Source organism: Salvelinus fontinalis, chromosome 7, assembly GCF_029448725.1.
Source record: "Salvelinus fontinalis isolate EN_2023a chromosome 7, ASM2944872v1, whole genome shotgun sequence".
Taxonomy (NCBI): domain Eukaryota; kingdom Metazoa; phylum Chordata; class Actinopteri; order Salmoniformes; family Salmonidae; genus Salvelinus; species Salvelinus fontinalis.
In genome coordinates, this window is record NC_074671.1 from 63,428,659 (window position 1) to 63,449,886 (window position 21,228).

Consider the following 21,228-nt stretch of genomic DNA (forward strand, 5'->3'; position numbering starts at 1 on the left):
CCAGAATTTTACGTAATTATGACATAACATTGAAGGTTGTGCAATGTAACAGGAATATTTAGACTTATGGATGCCACCCTTTAGATAAAATACGGAACTGTTCCGTATTTCACTGAAAGAATAAACGTTTTGTTTTCGAGATGATAGTTTCCGGATTCGACCATATTAATGACCTATGATTTGATAGAGCAGTCTGACTGAGCGGTGGTAGGCAGCAGTAGGCTCGTAAGCATTCATTCAAACAGCACTTCCGTGTGTTTTGCCAGCAGCTCTTCGCAATGCTTCAAGCATGGCCGTTTATGATTTCAAGCCAATCAACTCCCGAGATTAGGCTGGTGTAACCGATGTGAAATGGCTAGCTAGTTAGCGAGGTGCGCGCTAATAGCGTTTCAAACGTCACTCGCTCTGAGACTTGGAGTAGTTGTTCCCCTTGCTCTGCATGGGTAACGCTGCTTCGAGGGTGGCTGTTGTCGATGTGTTCCTGGTTCGAGCCCAGGTAGGAGCGAGGAGAGGGACGGAAGCTATACTGTTACACTGGCAATACTAAAGTGCCTATAAGAACATCCAATAGTCAAAGGTATATGAAATACAAATCGTATAGAGAGAAATAGTCCTATAATTCCCATAATAACTACAACCTAAAACTTCCTACATGGGAATATTGAAGACCACCAGCTTTCATATGTTCTCATGTTCTGAGCAAGGAATTTAAACGTTAGCTTTCTTACATGGCACATATTGCACTTTTACTTTCTTCTCCAACACTTTGTTTTTGCATTATTTAAACCAAATTAAACATGTTTCATTATTTATTTTAGGCTAAATTGATTTTATTGATGTATTATATTAAGTTAAAATAAGTGTTCATTCAGTATTGTTGTAATTGTCATTATTACAAATAAATAAATAAAAATCGGCCGATTAATCGGTAGAGGCTTTTTTTGGTCCTCCAATAATCGGTATCGGTGTTGAAAAATCATAATCGGTCGACCTCTAGTTCACACTATAAATTAGGCTGCACAATGTAAATGCACTAAACCTATAGTAGATTTCCTAAATTCACACACAGAGCATTCAGAAAGTATTCAGACCCCTTGACGTATTCCACATGTTGTTATATTACAGCCTTATTGTACAAAGGATTAAATACCCAATAATGACAAAGCAAAAACAGCTTTGTAGAATTTTTGGCAAATAAAATATGACATTTACATAAGTATTCAGACCCTTTTACTCAGCACCTTGTTGAAGCACCTTTGGCAGTGATTACAGCCTTGAGTCTTCTAGTGTATGACACTACAAGTATTGCACACCTGTATTTGGGGAATTTCTCCCATTCTTCTCTGCAGAGCCTCTCGAGCTCTGTCAGGTTGGATGGGGAGCGTCGCTGCACAGCCATTTTCATTTTAAATTGAATTTACCACAGCTGGACAACAATCAAGTTGTAGAAACATCTCAAGGATGATCAATGGAAACAGGATGCACCTGAGCTACATTGAGTCTCACAGCAAATAGAGTACAATGCTTTTTATTATTTTACAAATTTGCCAAAAATTCAAAAAAACTGTTTTCGCTTTGTCATTATGGGGTACTGTGTGTAGATTGACGAGGAACATTTTGAATAAGGTTAACGTAACAAAATGTGGAAAAAGAGGAAGGGGTTTGAATACTTTCCGAATGCACTGTAAGGAATTGGCAACTCGTTCTCATTCTGAGAAACAAGGTAGGCCCCTTGATTTTAACATGTGAACAAAGAGGACAGGCTAACAAGCTTTTCAAACAGTTGGAGACAGAATGGTGTGTTCATAACAATTCAACTGTTCTACCTTGTTATCAAATAGATCCAAGTTGACTAAACTTGAAATATAAAGATTAGCTGGCTAGTCACTAGCACGTGGGCTTGAGAGATTGTTGATGAGACCTGTGTTAATTTTCTACAGCCTAATACCTGCTACAAGAAGTAAGTCATTATTAGTGAATGTGCATTATGCATGGTTCTAGTTACATTTGTAACAAAAAAATGGCATTTTCATAGACTTGAAAGCCAGATCGGTGATTTAGCCTAGGTTTAACTTCACAAGCCCTGAATTCATTAGACTATTGACTGTTTGAAAGGCAGTGTATTTGACCTTTAATTGTACAACGCTTATTTAGAGAAAAACGAAATGTAGATATCGTGAATCAGCCATAAGTTCGAAAATATTGTATTTACTTCGCCACCATGGCCTTTTTTTACCTTCACCTCCCTTATCTCACCTCATTTGCTCACATTGTATATAGACTTATTTTTCTACTGTATTATTGACTGTATGTTTGTTTTACTCCATGTGTAACTATGTGCTGTTGTATGCGTCAAACTGCTTTGCTTTATCTTGGCCAGGTCGCAGTTGTAAATGAGAACTTGTTCTCAACTTGCCTACCTGGTTAAATAAAGTTGAAATAAATAAATAAAACTCAAGATACAGCTGTATGACTTTTAGTCCATATCGCCCAAACCTAACAGAGTACATTAGAGTAGAGTACAATACAGTACGTTATTCTGTACTCTGTACTGTTGTACTCTACTGTACTAAACTTGTCTTTCAGGTACTCTGCTGTAGTGCTTTCCAATCTTGTGAAATATTAGCTATGTTTCCAAAAACTTGTCCAGTGACTTTTTTGTTGACATTTAGAAAAAGTTTGTATAGAAAATAGATCAGACAATTGCCCACTAGGTTGTTTCCATTTAACTATCTTGTGCTGATAAAAACAGCTGGACATAATGATGTACTGTCAAAATGATCCCACAATCATTATTATTTATATATATATATATATATATATATATATATATTTTTTAACACTTTCTATCCTCAAATGCAACATTTTTTGGGAGCTTTTGAACATTTCTCCTGCCGTCTCCATTACACATGTTGAAGATTTTTAGCCACATTGCTTTTGTCGAATGCACCTGAGTCAATGGAACCTAATGATGTCTGAGTGATTGGTTCAGATTTGGCCAGGTCTAATGTTTGGGCCAATTCAAAAAATGACATTGGTCCGTGCCTACTGGGGTGTATCCTAGTATCGGCCTGCAATGGAATGTTATGAATGATCATCCATGTGGTAGGCCTACCGTTTGTAAAACAGCCAGTTGCATTGGCTTTATTAGTCCTGGTTCCTGTGACTAATTATTATGTCTATTTATGCTCTGAATAGGCCCATCAGCTACCCAACTTTATCAGGAGTTATCCTGAGCCTATTTGCAATTAGAATCAATACGTTTAACACAGCGGGAAATGCAGAAGTATTTATTTTTTGCTATGATCATCTTGTCAAAAATGTACAGAGAAACTTGAAACCACTGATTATCATGACAATTTAGCTGCCGGGGTTCAACTCCCAGACAACAGTGGTTTCAGAGTCCTGCAATAGAGCTGAGATGCTAATATTTGTGTCAACTCTACATAGTTGTGTTCTGTGGGTGTCACTGAGTAGGCTGAATAATCCATAGGTAAGAATGTAGAGTGCAATATGAATGTCCAACACAAACAAAAGACCCTCCATACTCAACTGGCGGACCGCGGGCCAAATCCAGAGCGGGTCCAGAGTGGGACCACGGGACCAAAAAATATATAATAATAATTTTTTGTTTGGGCTTCGACCCCTGGTATCATATAAACACACAAAAGACATGGAAATGTGTAAAATTGCAGGAAATTTGCTTTAAAACTGGAAAAAAAATCTTGCCCCATCGCAAAATGTATAGAATTGTGTGATATTACATTTAATACTGCCAACAAGAGGGTTGTGAAGATTTTGGGGTTGCAAGTTGGGGGTTTGTTACTATGCCAGTAAATGACAATATCCATCTGGACCTTTGCCACCTAGGAAATGTGTGTGACTGGACCTTCTCAAATAGTACTGGAGTACCCCTGTAATAGACTGACTGGGAAGGTGATTTTTCAGTCAAAGTCCTGCAATAAGAGCTAAGAAGCTAATATGTGTGTTAACTCTTTGTAATTGTATTCTGTGGGTGTCACCTGTTTCATGGGTGAACAATCACACCCGTTTCATAAGTACATAGAAAAATGGTTTAATACATCCACAGTGGGATTTCAACCGTTTTGTTGTTTATTTTCAAATTGATTAATTCTTGTAATTCATTTTAAATGAAGTAACATTCCAACCATGTTTAGCGTTTCTAGTCCAAATATGACACCATTCCATTAATTTGAATCAGTTTGCATCATTTTCAATGAGAGCGAACCGCAAATTCCACTATTGTGGCTACTCGTTATTGTGGCTAACTTCACATACCCAGGGACAAGGGGTGCGTCCAGCAGGAGGACGGAGACGTTGGCCACGATCAGATATAAATGTATTTTGTAGAACAAACATGCCTCTGATTCTAAGGAATCATGTCAGTTCTATTCAGGGCATTACTATCTGCAACTTTCCATAACGTTTTTGTTCTGAACATCCCCAGGCGAAACCCACTGAGCTACATACGAACCTGGAAAGCCTAACATATGTACGTGTTGTGGACACCGCGCCGTGTGCTTGTAAAATATTTGTTATCACCTTCTTCACTCACTCGGCTTGACAGAAAAATAAGACAAAACCTTTCCCAAACGTGATCATACCTTGACGGATTTGTTATTTTAACATGTTATGACGTTCTTTCGCTATTAGACAGTTTAAATGTGCCATTACATACCTGTAGTAATAAAGCGAAACGCACAACACAGTTCTGGCGTTTTCTTTATTCTGAAGAATGGTGGGCAGGCTACCCGGAACTTCCTGTTCCCCACTACCACAGTTCAACAGCGACATTATTGGACTGATGGACTAACTACTGCTAAACCATGTAGAATATAAAAGTGAGATTGATTATCTAGACAAGTAACTTTGGTTTAAAAAACTAAAGCAGTGTCTGTTTTAGTGTCTAAGTTTTTCCACCCATTACATATGTATTGTAGATGATCTCTGTGGAAGGCTAAGAAGATCACCAAGAACCTCAGCCGCCCGAGACACGGCCTGTTCACCCTGCTACCATCTATCAGGCGGAGACAATACAGGTGCATAAAAGCTGGGACAGAGAGAATGAAACTGCTTCTATCTCCAGGCCATAAGACTGTTGAACAGTCATCACTGATTTGATTTAGATAATATTGGTGACTAGCAAATTGGCTTGTCCCAGTGTGTAGAGGTGTCATGACATGCTCATTTCAACTTCCTGTCCTCCTTAGCTTCAGAAAAAAACGAAATATATCACTTGAAACCCATTACATATGGAATTACATATGAAACATTGTTTTTGTAATGCATCATACAAAAGAGAAGCGTTTGACCAGCATAAATTCACATAAAAACTTTATTTTTCAATCAATTTAGTTAGCTTAATTATGGTTTTCCTAAACACATTCATTATCAATGACTAACATAACAAATCTAGTTTTGAAAAGACAATTTAATAAATATACGAAGTCGTTTCATAGCCTATTTATCATTAAAGAAATAGTCATTTAGTATTAAAAAATTATCCCAAACTAGTGGTGAAAACTGATCACACCATCTCTATCTGATACATGTTGTGTCTACTAGCTCATTCCCACAGAACACTGCAGAGGGAAGCAGAACCAAAGCACCCCCACACCATCACACTAACCCCATGCTTTACGGTGGGAAATACACATGCGGAGATCATCTGTTCACCCACACCGTGTCTCACAAAGACACAGCGGTTGGAACCAAAAATCTCCAATTTGGACTCCAGACCAAAGGACAAATTTCCACCGGTCTAATGAACATTGGACATGTTTCTTGACCCAAGCAAGTTTCTTCTTCTTACTGGTGTCCTTTGGTAGTGGTTTCCTTGCAGCAATTTGACCATGAAGGCCTGATTCACGCAGTCTCCTCTGAACAGTTGATGTTGAGATGTGTCTGTTACTTGAACTTTGTAAAGCATTTATTTGGGTTGCAATTTCTGAGGCTGGTAACTCTAATGAACATCCTCTGCAGCAGAGGTAACTCTGGGTCTTCCTTTCCTGTGGTGGTCCTCATGAGAGCCAGTTTCATCAAAGCGCTTGATGGTTTCTGTGACTGCACTTGAAGAAACTTTCAAAGTTCTTGACATTTTCAGTATTGACTGACCTTCATGTCTTAAGGTAATGATGGACTGTAATTTCTCTTTGCTTATTTGAGCTGTTCTTGCCATACTATGGACTTGGTCTTTTACCAAATATGGCTATCTTCTGTATAGGTATATTGATTGAGGGATCAATATCTTGTCACAACACAACTGATTGGCTCAAACGCATTAAGAAGGAAAGAAATTCCACAAATTAACTTTTAAGAAGGCTCACCTGTTAATTGAAATGCATTCCAGGTGACTACCTCATGAAGCTGGTTGAGCGAATGCCAAGAGTGTGCAAAGCTGTCATCAAGGCAAAGGGGGGCTATTTGAAGAATCTCAAATATAAAATATATTTTGATTTGTTTAACACTTTTTTGGTTACTACATGATTCCATATGTGTTATTTCATAGTTTTGATGTCTTCACTATTATTCTACAATGTAGAAAATAGTAAAAATGAAGAAAATCCCTTAAATGAGTAAGTGTTATAAAACATTTGACCAGTAGTGTGTATATATACACTGCTCAAAAAAATAAAGGGAACACTTAAACAACACAATGTAACTCCAAGTCAATCACACTTCTGTGAAATCAAACTGTCCACTTAGGAAGCAACACCGATTGACAATAAATTTCACATGCTGTTGTGCAAATGGAATAGACAAAAGGTGGAAATTATAGGCAATTAGCAAGACACCCCCCAAAACAGGAGTGATTCTGCAGGTGGTGACCACAGACCACTTCTCAGTTCCTATGCTTCCTGGCTGATGTTTTGGTCACTTTTGAATGCTGGCGGTGCTCTCACTCTAGTGGTAGCATGAGACGGAGTCTACAACCCACACAAGTGGCTCAGGTAGTGCAGTTCATCCAGAATGGCACATCAATGCGAACTGTGGCAAAAAGGTTTGCTGTGTCTGTCAGCGTAGTGTCCAGAGCATGCAGGCGCTACCAGGAGACAGGCCAGTACATCAGGAGACGTGGAGGAGGCCGTAGGAGGGCAACAACCCAGCAGCAGGACCGCTACCTCCGCCTTAGTGCAAGGAGGTGCACTGCCAGAGCCCTGCAAAATGACCTCCAGCAGGCCACAAATGTGCATGTGTCAGCATATGGTCTCACAAGGGGTCTGAGGATCTCATCTCAGTACCTAATGGCAGTCAGGCTACCTCTGGCGAGCACATGGAGGGCTGTGCGGCCCCCACAAAGAAATGCCACCCCACACCATGACTGACTCATCGCCAAACCGGTCATGCTGGAGGATGTTGAAGTCAGCAGAACGTTCTCCACGGCGTCTCCAGACTCTGTCACGTCTGTCACATGTGCTCATTTTGCTCAGTGTGAACCTGCTTTAATCTGTGAAGAGCACAGGGCGCCAGTGGAGAATTTGCCAATCTTGGTGTTCTCTGGCAAATGCTAAACGTCCTGCACGGTGTTGGGCTGTAAGCACAACCCCCACCTGTGGACGTCGGGCCCTCATACCACCCTCATGGAGTCTGTTTCTGACCGTTTGAGCAGACACATGCACATTTTTGGCCTGCTGGAGATCATTTTGCAGGGCTCTGGCAGTGCACCTCCTTGCACTAAGGCGGAGGTAGCGGTCCTGCTGCTGGGTTGTTGCCCTCCTACGGCTTCCTCCACGTCTCCTGATGTACTGGCCTGTCTCCTGGTAGCGCCTGCATGCTCTGGACACTACGCTGACAGACACAGCAAACCTTTTTGCCACAGTTCGCATTGATGTGCCATCCTGGATGAACTGCACTACCTGAGCCACTTGTGTGGGTTGTAGACTCCGTCTCATGCTACCACTAGAGTGAGAGCACCGCCAGCATTCAAAAGTGACCAAAACATCAGCCAGGAAGCATAGGAACTGAGAAGTGGTCTGTGGTCACCACCTGCAGAATCATTCCTGTTTTGGGGGGTGTCTTGCTAATTGCCTATAATTTCCACCTTTTGTCTATTCCATTTGCACAACAGCATGTGAAATTTATTGTCAATCGGTGTTGCTTCCTAAGTGGACAGTTTGATTTCACAGAAGTGTGATTGACTTGGAGTTACATTGTGTTGTTTAAGTGTTCCCTTTATTTTTTTGAGCAGTGTATATATCTTTAATTTTGTTTGCAAACTGATATGTGACACGTATTAATGCCAAAATAGCATTTTATTTTTAGCTAAACAGGTGGGGCTCAAATCAGGCTCTGTTCCACCTGCCATGAATGACACGTCGCCACTGCCTAAATCTATTATCACTGCACTTTCAACCATATAAAAGCACAACAAAGTTCAAATGGGAAAACAATGCTAGATATTTAGTTTATTTATCCAACAACAATGTGTTCTCACTGTGCTTCAGTTGAGTTTGCATTAACAGTACATGGTGCAAGTGGTAAACGCTGTTCAATAAGGTTCTGACAGATTATTACAACAATTATGAAGATCTCACAGACCTGAAACCTGCTGTCCTGAACATGCACACTTCCTTACAGCAACCCCAAAATATGTCCGAGGATGTTTTATTTGTTTAAAGGTTGAATAAATACTATTACATTAAATTGTAAGATAATCAAAAAGGTCAAAAGTGAAGGTTAGTACATGATTCCACATGTGTTATTTCATAGTTTTGATGTCTTCGCTATTATTCTACAATGTAAAAAATAGTACAAATAAAGAAATATTTGAGTTAATAAAGCTGCATACAAACATGGTCTCTTTTTTGTTTTCTTGAGTAAGGCAGCTCCAAAATGCAGGTGTTTCAGCCTAGCTCAGTGCTTTCTGTGGTGGTGGGGCAGCCAGCGAAAAATACAGAGTGTAGGGGTTGGTAATGTTCTCTAGTTGCGCCGTGATTGGCTCAATGTTCTGTCACTCATGGGGACACAACGTCAACGCAAAATCTACAGGTAGAGCTCGAAAATTATAGGCCCTTGGGTGCTGCCATAGACTCACATTAGAATTGGCCACCCAGGAAAGCTCAAGGTCAGATAAAATGACGTCAAATCACGTGCGCTGCCCTATGGGACCCCTGATCACGGCCGGTTGTGACCCAGCCCAGGATCGAACCAGAATCTGTAGAGAAGAGAAATTATAGATAAAACGTATCGGTGCTCATTGGCCATAAACATTACACAACAAGATGGAAATTGCAAATTCAACGAGTGCCAAGGCGCCACTGCACCGGGTTCGATCCCAGGCTCTATCACATGACCCATGAGGCGGCGCACAATTGGTCCAGCATCGTCCAGGTTAGGGGAGGGTTTGGCCGGCCGGGATGTCCTTGTCTCATGGTGCTCCAGCGACTCCTTGTGGCGGGCCGGACAACTGCAAGCTGACTGTGGTCGTCAGTTCGACAGTGTTTCCTCCGACACATTGGTGCGGCTTGGCTCTTGAGTTAAGCGAGCAGTGTGGTTTGGCTCTCGACCTTCGCCAAGTCCGTAGGGGAGTTGCAGCAATGAGAAAACAAATTGTAACTACCAATTGGATATCACAAAAAAGGACGTAACACCAGGGGCCAGAAAAGTTTGAATACATTGGCCATCATGTCAATCCAGCATGACTTCTGTTGCGTTCAAAACAACTGGAAAGTCAGAACTGGGAAATCTCAGACTTCAGTGAGTTCAAGACAACTGGGAACTCGGACAAAACAACTCAGACTTGTGAAAATACATAAAAAAATATTTTGAAAGGTCATCCAACTCAGAATTCCAAGTTGGGAACTCAGGCCTCTTTCTAGAGCCCACAAGAAGGATCACCGCGCAACCTTCCTGTTCAAGTGAGCACGGCACAACAAGGTAAGTCCAAAAATGCTGCTGCTGCATAAATTATGTAACATGCCAGGGAGATATGTATACTGTAGCTAGGAAAGTAATACTAAGTGTATGTTGTGTAGTAAGATGTTAGTAGCCCATGTGCCTCACCCTAATAATTTGGTCTATTTTCACCTCTCAAATTTGCCTACTTTTCTGCCTCACCCTATTTTCAACACAATTGGCTGGAACACCTCAATGATTCAGGAAACTTTGATTCCCCATCACTAGAGACAATTAACAAAAAATCTGATGTTGTTAAAATAAAGGTACTTACAAAATGTTTAATTGTGTGTGTGGTCACTGAATGCACACTCATTATTTTGCAGCATGGGGAAGGGGTGTGGTCACTAAGTATAGATTCTTCTTCTATGGTGTTTATTGGTAGTGTGCAAACCAACATTAACTGTGCATCACTGCCACATTCTGGGCTGGAGTGTGATAGAGACATGTGGTTCTGTCCTGGTGACATCACAGGGTCAGAGAGAACTCCTGACTGTAGTCATACCAAAACACTCCCGGCACTCAGCCCATAAGAACCATTCATACTGTCAGATCTAATATGAAGAACTGAATACAACCATAAGAACCATTCATACTGTCAGATCTAATATGAAGAACTAACTATAAAAGAAAAGAGTTTGACCAGTACAAATTCATGTAGAATTATTATTTTTATTAAATCGGCAGATCAGTTATGTTTGCTTCAATGCAGTTATCTAAACATATTCATCATCAATGACAAAAATAACAAATCTAGTTTTAAAAAGCAACTAAATAAACAAATGTAGTTGTTTCATAACCTGTATATAATTAAACCAATATTTGTTTAATAAATCAAATATTCCCCCCAAACGAATGGTGAAAACTGATCATCACATCATCTCTATCTGATACATGTTGTATCTACTAACTCAATTCCACAGAAAACTGCAGAGGGAAGCAGTACCACCCAGTCAACCAGCCTCATAGAGGTTATTCCATCCTAAGGGCAAATCCAAGGTAATCTCAATATTTTTACAGTAGAAACTAACAAAACACACCAAAACTGACAAGATGCACACTGATCAGTAAAGTAAAGAGGCTAAAATTCTATAACGCTCCCTTTCCTCTGTACAATTCTCACAGTGAGAAACAATAGGATTACAACAGAGTGTGCTAGGATTTCTTGAGAATTAAGTGATGTAATGACTTTAATTTTCGCTGGTCTGAGAGAACTGATGAGGCTTCTCTCCTTTATGTATACGTTTGTGTGTTGTTAAGGTATACAATCGGGAGAAACTCTTCCCACAGTCAGAGCAGTAGTAAGGCTTCTCTCCTGTGTGTGCTCTTTTATGAACTTTTACATCAGTTGATGTTGTGAAGCACTTCCCACAGTCAGAGCAGGAGTAAGGCTTTTCTCCTTTATGTATAAGTTGGTGTGTTTTTAAATTACCCAGTTGGGAGAAACCCTTCCCACACTCAGAGCAGCAATAAGGCTTCTCTCCTGTATGTATTCGCTGGTGGCATTTTAATATATCCAATCGGATGAAACTCTTCCCACAGTCAGGGCAGGAGTAAGGCTTCTCGCCTGTATGTATTCGCTGGTGACATTTGAAGTGGTTCTGTTGAGAGAAACTCTTCCCACAGTCAGAGCAGCAGTAAGGCTTCTCTCCAGTATGAGTATGTTGGTGTTTTTGTAAATGGATCTGTTGAGAGAACCTCTTCCCACAGTCAGAGCAGGAGTAAGGCTTCTCTCCAGTGTGCACTCTCTGATGAATTGTCAGAGTTCCTGATGTTGTGAAGCTCTTCCCACAGTCAGTACAGGAATATGGATTCTCTCCTGTATGTATACGTTCATGTGTTTTAAAGGTATCCAATCGGGAGAAAGTCTTCCCACAGTCAGTACAGGAATATGGATTCTCTCCTGTATGTATACGTTCATGTGTTTTAAAGGTATCCAATCGGGAGAAAGTCTTCCCACAGTCAGAGCAGGAATACGGATTCTCTCCAGTGTGTATTTTTAGGTGTATTTTTAGCTTTGATATAATTGGGAAAATCTCCTCACAATGTGGGCAGTGGTGAGACCTCTTAGCTCTGTGATCTTCCTGATGTTGCTCTCTGGATGTAGAGAATGTCTCAACATGGTCTCCTGTGTGAAGAACATCAGAAGAACCAGTCAGTTGGTGTGATATACATGTCAATCAAATGTATTTTATGAAGCCCTTTTTACATCAGCAGTTGTCAGAAAGTGCTTAACAGAAACCCAGCCTAAAACCCCAAAGAGCAAGCAATGCAAATGTAGAAGCACAGTAGCCAGGAAAAACTCCCAAGAAGTCAGGAACCTAGAAAGAAACAGAGAGGAACTAGGCTCAGAGGGGTGGCCAGTCCTCTTCTGGCTGTACCGGGTGACATATGTATTCATATCAGTAGGCTGTACAATACAGGGGAATAAAACTACTCAAAAAAAAAAGTGGGTAAGAATTGAAAGCTAAAAAGGGGCGTGTTATCCTCCACTCACTATCACAAGGGTTAGTAACTACACAGACTCATTTCATATCATCCTGCACTCACTATCACAAGGGTTAGTAACTACACAGACTCATTTCATATCATCCTCCACTCACTATCACAAGGGTTAGTAACTACACAGACTCATTTCATATCATCCTGCACTCACTATCACAAGGGTTAGTAACTACACAGACTCATTTCATATCATCCTCCACTCACTGTCACAAGGGTTAGTAACTACACAGACTCATGTCATATCATCCTCCACTCACTATCACAAGGGTTAGTAACTACACAGACTCATTTCATATCATCCTCCACTCACTATCACAAGGGTTAGAAACTACAGACTCATTTCATATCATCCTCCACTCACTATCACAAGGGTTAGAACACAGGCAGTATGTCTACTTCACTTCTTTAGTCTACTCTCTGATCACTCCAGATAACCCAGTGAATAAAACAAATGCTGGCAATACTGGTGTCAAACCATGCAAGTCTCAGTAGCATGAAATAACATCTACCTTCTCATTGAAACAGTTCATCATGAAACAGTTCTACTGCAACTTTTCATACACAGTGGGAAGTTGGAATGAATAACAAGCTTTGTTGTGCTGTCTGGAGTTTCTCAGGGATGTGTGATGTCAGAATTACAGAATTCAACCTAGCAGTAGACTGGGTCATAACTTACTGAGGTCTAACTAATGAAGATAACTTATAATTAGATAGAACCTGCTCTTACCATCATAAACAGATTTCCCAATCTTCTCCTCATCCTCTTCTTCATCTTTAATGTTGACATTCAGCTCCATTGTTTGACTGCAGTCTTCCAGCTTCACTGACGCCATCTCTGGATCCTGCAGTGCAAACTGGGCTCCACTGTCACAATCAGGACCCAGTGACTGTAGGTTTGGATTCAGTGTGGAAGGAGAGAGGCAGGCTGGGTTTGTCCTCACTGTTGATGTTACCAGCCTCAGACTTAAATTCTAGTCGTCCTGTAGTAACAATGAGAAACAGACACAAAAGTTATTGTCTTGACAGTTCTGGAACTTTCTTTATTCTCTAAAAATATATGATTATTTCTTCTTGTTCAATTCTCACTTCAATAGATCAGGTACCTAAGCATTGAGAACAAAACATTCATTAATTCACATTAGACACAAAGTACACACTTTAAAATTACACAACGTAAGTACACTTAACATATAGTAGATATCCTGACTTCAAACAAATGACTCAAAAACCATTTAGTACGTTTTAAGCAGCACTATGTGCTATTTTCCAGAATAACCTTGTTTTAACTATTATTTCAGTCACACACAATTATATTTCCCATTCACACCATATTAACAATTATAGATCAAGACAGAAAAAAATTAAAGTGTCTGAACATTAGTACACATGTAGAAAACTGATTATCATTACATTCAGCTTCAAAACAGTAGAGCGACCGTGAAATTGTCTCTCTCTCTGATCAGAACAAGCTCACTTTGACTGGAGCACGGAGCAAGATTCCCACCGGCTGGAGTGTCAGCCTTCTCGCCCGCTCCAATTTCACTTCACTAGCGCACACTTCATGAGCTCAGGGCCCAGAATGTATTGGTAGTCTACTTGTGTGCTGCTATAACCCCTTGCTTTAGCTACAGTCATTGAGTTTGCTAAATATTTTCATAAAGAAACTGATTTAAAAAAAACACAGGTGCAAAATCAAGGTGACTTACAAAGATGAGGACCAAGAAAAATTTATTGTGATGTAATGTCCACAACTAAAGAACCATTGATGGTGTACTTACTACATGCTAAAAGACAGGAACAAGGTGGGTAGCTAATGAAGTGTGTCATTGTAGCAAAGTATTTATAAACTAAAAATCAGATATCTTAAAAGTTTCCTTCATTTTGGTTCTATTATCTATACAATAGGCCATAATTGATGTAGGCCCAATAGGCCTGGCATATTCCCACTTTCAAGGAGCTTTATATTTTGTCTGGGTTATTTTGCCTAAAAACTTTAAGGCCTACCTATAGGAAGACAAACAACAACTCTTGCCCAGCCTGGCAAGAGTGGCCAAAAAGGTGTTTGCCATCCCCAGCGGCTCTGCAAGCACAGAGAGGATATTCTCCGCTGCTGGCCTGCTCTCCAGGCACCATCACGTGACCCAGAAGCCACAGACTCTGGCCAAAATGGTGTTTCTAAATATACATTCAAAGTCACGGAGCCTAAGCAAGTCACAGTCTACAGTCCATTCGGAAAGTATTCAGATCCCTTCCTTTTTTCAAAATGTTGTTACGTTACAGCCTTATTCTAAAATGGATTAAATAATTTTTCCCCCTCATCAATCGACACACAATAACCCATAATGACATCACAATAACCCATAATGACATCACAATAACCCATAATGACATCACAATAACCCATAATGACATCACAATAACCCATAATGACAAAGCAAAAACAGGTTTTTAGACATTTTAGCAAATATATTCAAAAAAATATATAGAAATACCTAATTTACATAAGTATTCAGACCCTTTGCTATGAGACTCCACATTGAGCTCAGGTGCATCCTGTTTCCATGTATCATCCTTGAGATGTTTCTACAACTTGATTGGAGTCCACCTGTGGTAAAAATCAATTGATTGAACATGATTTAGAAAGGCACACACCTGTCTATATAAGGTCCCACAGTTGACAGTGCATGTCAGAGCAAAAACCAAGCCATGAGGTCGAAGGAATTGTCCGTATAGCTCCGAGACAGGATTGTGTCAAGGCACAAATCTGGGGAAGGGTACCAACAACATTTCTGAAGCATTGAAGGTCCCCAAGAATAGTTGCCTCCATCATTCTTAAATGGAAGAAGTTTGGAACAGGCAAGACTATTCCTAGAGCTGGCCGCCCGGCCAAGGGCCTTAGTCAGGGAGGTGACCAAGAACCCGATGGTCACTCTGACAGAGCTCCAGAGTTCCTCTGTGGAGATGGGAGAACCTTCCAGAAGGACAACCAGCTCTGTAGCGCTCCACCAATCAGGCCTTTATGGTAGAGTAGCCAGATGGAAGCCACTCCTCAGTAAAAGCCATATGACAGCCCGCTTGGAGTTTGCCAAAAGGCACCTAAAGGACTCTCATACCATGAGGAACAAGATTTTATGGTCTGATTAAACCAAGATTGAACTCTTTGGCCTGAATGCCAAGCGTCACGTCTGGTGGAAGCATCATGCTGTGGGGATGTTTTTCAGAGGCAGGGATTGTGAGACTAGTCAGGATCGAGGGAACGATGAACAGAGCTAAGTACAGAGAGATCCTTGATGAAAACCTGCTCCAGAATACTCAGTACCTCAGACTGGGGTGAAGGTTTACCTTCCAAAAGGACAATGACCCTAAGCACACAGCCAAGACAACACAAGAGTGGCTTCGGGACAAGTCTCTGAATGTCCTTGAGTGGCCAAGCTAGAGCCCGGACTTGAACTCGATCAAACATCTTGGGAGAGACCTGAAAATAGCTGTGCAGCGAAGTTAACCATCCAACCTGACAGAGATTGAGAAGATCTGCAGAGAATGGGAGAAACTCCCCAAATACAGGTGTGCCAAGCTTGTAGCGTCATACCCAGAAGCCTCAAGGCTGTAATCGCTGCCAAAGGTGCTTCAACAAAGTACTGAATAAAGGGTCTGAATACTTATGGAAATGCAATACATATACTTTTTTATAAATTTACAAAAATGTCTAAAAACCAGTTATTGCTTTGTCATTATGGGGTATTGTGTGTAGATTGAGGTAAAAAAAACTATTTAATCAATTTCAGAATAAGACTAATGTAATAAAATGTGGGAAAAGTCAAGGGGTCTGAATGCACTGTATATTCTATATTATTATAGACTGATTTAATACAACTAAATGCTGTTAAAATGCTGAGCGCTTAATGTTCCTGACTCCGTACCAGTCTAGTGTCGCACTTAGGGATGCCAACTGTCCCGTATTAGCCGGGATGTCCCTTATATTGGGCTAAATTGGGTTGTCCCATACCCCCTTGTCCCGTATATTCATCCAATCACAGTATAGCGTAAACGCGCCAATTCCTGCAAAGTAATTTCTGTTGTTGTTCGGTCGGTTTTGCATATCAAGGAAATATGGATAAACCTGAAAAAAAAGACTGTGCAGCTACAACAAACAATGTGAAGCAACAAAGACGTGGGTTAAGCCCGTCAGTGGTGACTCGACGAAAGCTTTCTGTACTTTATGCCGTCAGGTATTCTCAATTGGCCAATGGAGGGGAGAGTGACCTAACTCAGCATGCATCAACAGAAATGCACAAGAAGGCCACGCTAGCTAAAGGTGCTAGCAATATCGGCGCATTCTTCGTGACGTCTACTGCGGGAAATGATCCGCCTCCTACGGAAGGTGAGCCCGTGTATTTCTCAGTGACGCCTCAAACAAGGGAAATAGAAACATGTTTCCAGTGAGATATTTCTCTGTGTCTGTCTGGAAAAAGCATGAACAGGATATTAGACACATCACAGCCTATGCAGCAGATAATGCCAATGTCAACTTTGGAAAACACCACTCCGTTTACCAGTTATTGAGCAGTGACAACAATCTCATTCTGAAAGCTAATTGCCCAGCACACATAACTCATAATGCCTTTTGCCTTTCCAATTGAATACACTGTATATGCATTCCCATAACACCATACCCACACCGCCGTGTCACCGTGCACGCCATATTTAGTCCCTTATTTGGTAGTGAGAAAGTTGGCAACCCTAGTCGCACTCGCTTCACAATGTATTTCTTTGTTGGCGATAGCCTTGAAATAAATAATTGAAATAATATAGCCTAAATTATTAATTTCCTTCTTAGGCTCCCTGTCTGGCACCTGGCCTATTTATAGTGTTATATGCTGTTTAATATAACATGTAGCCTATTTGAAATGATGAGCGCTTCTTACATTCACCTTTTCATGTTTATTAAAAACGTTTAATTCAAATCATATGACTTGGTTTCAATACTTCAAAACCAAATGGTAGGTCCATGTAGTCACAAAAATAGATGATTTTAATGAATGGAGCGCAATTTTCTTTCCTGTAAACTAAGTGCAGGTTTTAGCGGAGCATTTGGAAAGGACGTGGAACGCCGGAGCAGTGAGCGGGATTTCCAACCGCTCAACTCTGCTCATCTACTCTCTGATGCATCCGCACTGCCTGTACTGAAGTCTGGTGACGCAGTTGTTGGCGCCGCCATTTTACCAGCTCGCGTCACTAACTTAGAAATGTCAAATAAATGGATCCTTTATGAAATGACCTTGATGAAATTATGTACATTCACTTAGACAAACCAACGTCTCTAGCTATGTGACTTGTAAAATAACTTATCGCGTTCTTCACTCATTCGGTTTAACAGGAAGAAAAATAGCACATAAAACCTTTACCAAACGTTATACCTAACATGATAGTAGAAGATTTGTTACCTGATATGTTATGACATATTCTTTCGAAATTAGGTTTAAACGTGCTATTACATACCTGTAGTAAAATAAAAGCTATCGTTTCGACAGCACAGTTCTGCGGCTTTACTTCCTGTTCTTCCACTACCACAGTTCAACAGCGACATCACAGATAGAACAATGAGACAGTTATTTCACCGGATGTATAAATGTGAAGCATCCGCTTGGCGTTTCCACTCTGACTGGCAGTGGGAGAAGATGGAAAGAGATGAATTTTGGCCGACATTTTGCATTTTCTCATCGAAGAAACATCTGATGTCAATACAGCTATTTGTTCCCAAAACTAAAATGCTATGAACAGAGTAGACTTCACCCTTTGCAAAAGTTTTTAACAATCGCGTTATTTAGAAGGCGTGCAAAGGTGAATTGAGTTATTGCACAAGTGCATTTCAAAGAGGAGGCGTTACCTAACGGAAATATGCAGATGAGTGCTAGAATGCGCCAATAGGATCTTGCTAGCTCGTGCTTGGATCTACCCAGCTCCTTGCTTATTCTGCACACTATGATTGATTTGGTCCCGTTGGAAGGCTGTAGTCTATCTTGGTTAAGTTATAAAACCCTTTGGCGACATCTTATTTTTTGGTATAATGGCATTCTGCCACCTCCACTACAGGTGGGTAATAAAGATCCCTAAAATGAAATAATACAGGGTTTAAAAAATGTGTGTATATATATATACTTTAAAGACGAATCCATACAAACTATCGACATTTAAATTAGACTGAATCAGCCTGCTTTTCTGTTCTAATCAGGTCGGTTTTCTGCAGCCAGTAGTCCTTGCAGTGAAGTCTTGGAGGCCCAAAAACTTCTCAGCAGCAGATATAATGATGTCCATCTTACTGGACTTCTTGTGCAGTACAATTAATAACTGTGGCTATAAAATCCATCTTCTTCGCAATATGTGTACCCAGATCACTTGATTGACGTACAACATTTGCAGCTGGTTGTGGTGCATCCACCATCATATCTTCTATAGAACTGGGGCCTCTTGCCCCTATAACTCTCTTCACCACCTCCACATAGGAGATTTGCTGTACATCCCTGATCCTTGACCCCTCAACCTCTTTTACCCTAACAGGGCACTCTGGGAATTCTGGAATACGACCCCCACCACAGTTGCAACATTGTACATTCAGACTCTTCAATAACATATTCCTTCTGTCTGCAAATACTTTACACTTTTTAGACTTCATGCATTGCATCAGGTTTTACACGAACGCTCTTACTGGGTAACGTATATATCCCAGCTTTACATAATGTGGTGACAGAAATTAAAGTTATTAGTAATTAAGGTTTGTTTGTGATTAAATGTTTAAACTACTGCATTAATGAACTTGTGTGTGGGAAGACAGACCTATGACCTTAAGAGAACAAGCACTGCAGACTTCACAAGTTTCTCTGTGGCTTCCTCGTAGGGTGAAGGCTCTGTTCCTCTTTCTCCTAAATATTCTCTGTACCTCTTTCTCCTTAACGTCTAGATGTAGCGCCAATATAGCTTGCAACCATGATAATGTATGGGGTTAATTTCACGCCATATGTATTGAATTCAAAATAAAATAAATTGTGAACATGAAAAATAAAGTTGAGAATGTAAGCATATTTTCGAGGACGGGTGAAATAGATGTTGAAATCAAAAACCAAACCATGGCCACCCAGAATACCTCCCCCCCTTTGTTTTTAGTTCAAAACTATGAAATAACACATATGGAATCATGTAGTAACCAAAAAAGTGTTAAACAAATCTAAATATATTTTTGATTCTTCAAAGTTGTCACCCTTTGCCTTGATGACAGCTTTGCACACTCTTGGCATTCTCTCAACCAGCTTCACGAGGTAGTGACCTGGAATGCATTTCAATTAACAGATGTGCCTTGTTAAGAGTTCATTTATGGAATTTATTTCCTTCTAAATGCGTTTGAGCAATCAGTTGTGTTGACCTTTTGACCCATACCGTACACATGGATTTTGTGTAGTAGATATGTGGGAGTAGAGTAGGGGCCTGAGGGCACACACTTAATATGTTGTGAAATCTGTTGTGAATGTATTATAATGTTTTAAAAAAAGGATAACTGCTATAATTTTGCTGGACCCCAGTAAGAGTAGCAGCTGCCTTGGCAGCAGCTAATGGGGATCCATAATAAATACAAATCTGTAAGGTTGTCCAATGGGACAGGTAGTCCATGCAAGCACCAGACTCTTGAATGATTTTCTTGGCCTTCCTTTGACATCAGGTGTTGTGGATGTCCTGGAGGGCAGGCAGCGTGGCCCTGATGATGCGTTGGGCTGAACGCACCACCCTCTGGAGAGCAATGTAGTTGAAGAGCAGTTGCCGTACCAGGCGGTGATGCAGCCCGACAGAATGCTCTCAATGGTGCATCTGTAGAAGTTTGTCAGGGTGTTAGGAGCCAGGCACTGTTGCGCCTTCTTCACCATGATGTTGGTGTGGCGAGATAATTTCAGGTCCTCAGTGATGTGCACACGAGGAACTTTAAACTTTTGACACCCGTCGAGGAAGATGCATCCTCTTCTGTCTCCTGTAGTCCACAATAAGCTCCTTCGTTTTGTTGATGTTGATGTTGAGGTTATTTTCCTGGCACCTTGCCGCCAGGGCTCTAACCTCCTCCCTGTAGGCTGTCTCGCCGCTGTTGGTAATCAGGCCTACTATTGTCGTGTCGTCAGCAAACTTGATGATTGAGTTGGAGTCGTACATGGCTACGCAGGAATGGATTAACAGGGAGTACAGGAGGGGATTGAGCAAACACCCCTGCGGGGCCCCCATGTTGAGGATCAGTGTGGCGGAGGTGTTGCCTACCCTCACCACCTGGGGTCGGCCCGTCAGTAAATCTAGGACCCAGTTGCACATGGAAGATTTCAGAACGAAGGCCCTGAGCTTAGTGACGAGCTTAGAGGGCACTATGGTGTTAAAAGCTGAGCTGTAGTCATTAAACAACATTCTCACATAGGTATTCCTCTTGTCCAGGTGGGATAGGGCGGTGTGCAGTACAATGACGACTCTGCCGTCCGTGGATCTGTTGGAGCGGTAAGTGAATTGTGTGGGTCTACGTTGTCAGGTAAGGTGGAGGTGATATGATCCTTAACTAGTCTCTCAAAGCACTTCATGATGACAGAAGTGAGTGCTACAGGGCAATAGTCATTTTGTTCAGTTACCTTCGCTTTCTTGGCTACAGGAACAACAGTGGACATCTTGAAGCAAAGTGGGTACAACGGATTGGTATAGGGAGAGATGGAATATGTCCGTAAACACTCCAGCCAGCTGTACACAAGAATAATACAAAAGAGAAGAGATTGACCAACACAAATCCACATA

General features: G+C 41.0%; 1 protein-coding gene across 2 annotated transcripts in view; it reads right to left on the reverse strand.

Annotated features, from left to right (window-relative positions):
• The window catches only part of LOC129860167 (gastrula zinc finger protein xLCGF3.1-like), a 76,098-nt gene that overhangs the window by 23,677 nt on the left and 31,193 nt on the right, over positions 1-21,228 (reverse strand). Inside the window, exon 1 of one of the 2 annotated variants that reach the window (XM_055930533.1) lies at positions 4,700-4,761. The exons of the other annotated variant lie outside the window; for it this stretch is intronic. The gene's annotated coding sequence lies outside the window, so the exon portion shown is untranslated. Of the gene's footprint in view, positions 1-4,699; positions 4,762-21,228 lie in introns of those variants that run through there. 2 annotated transcript variants of the gene reach the window in all.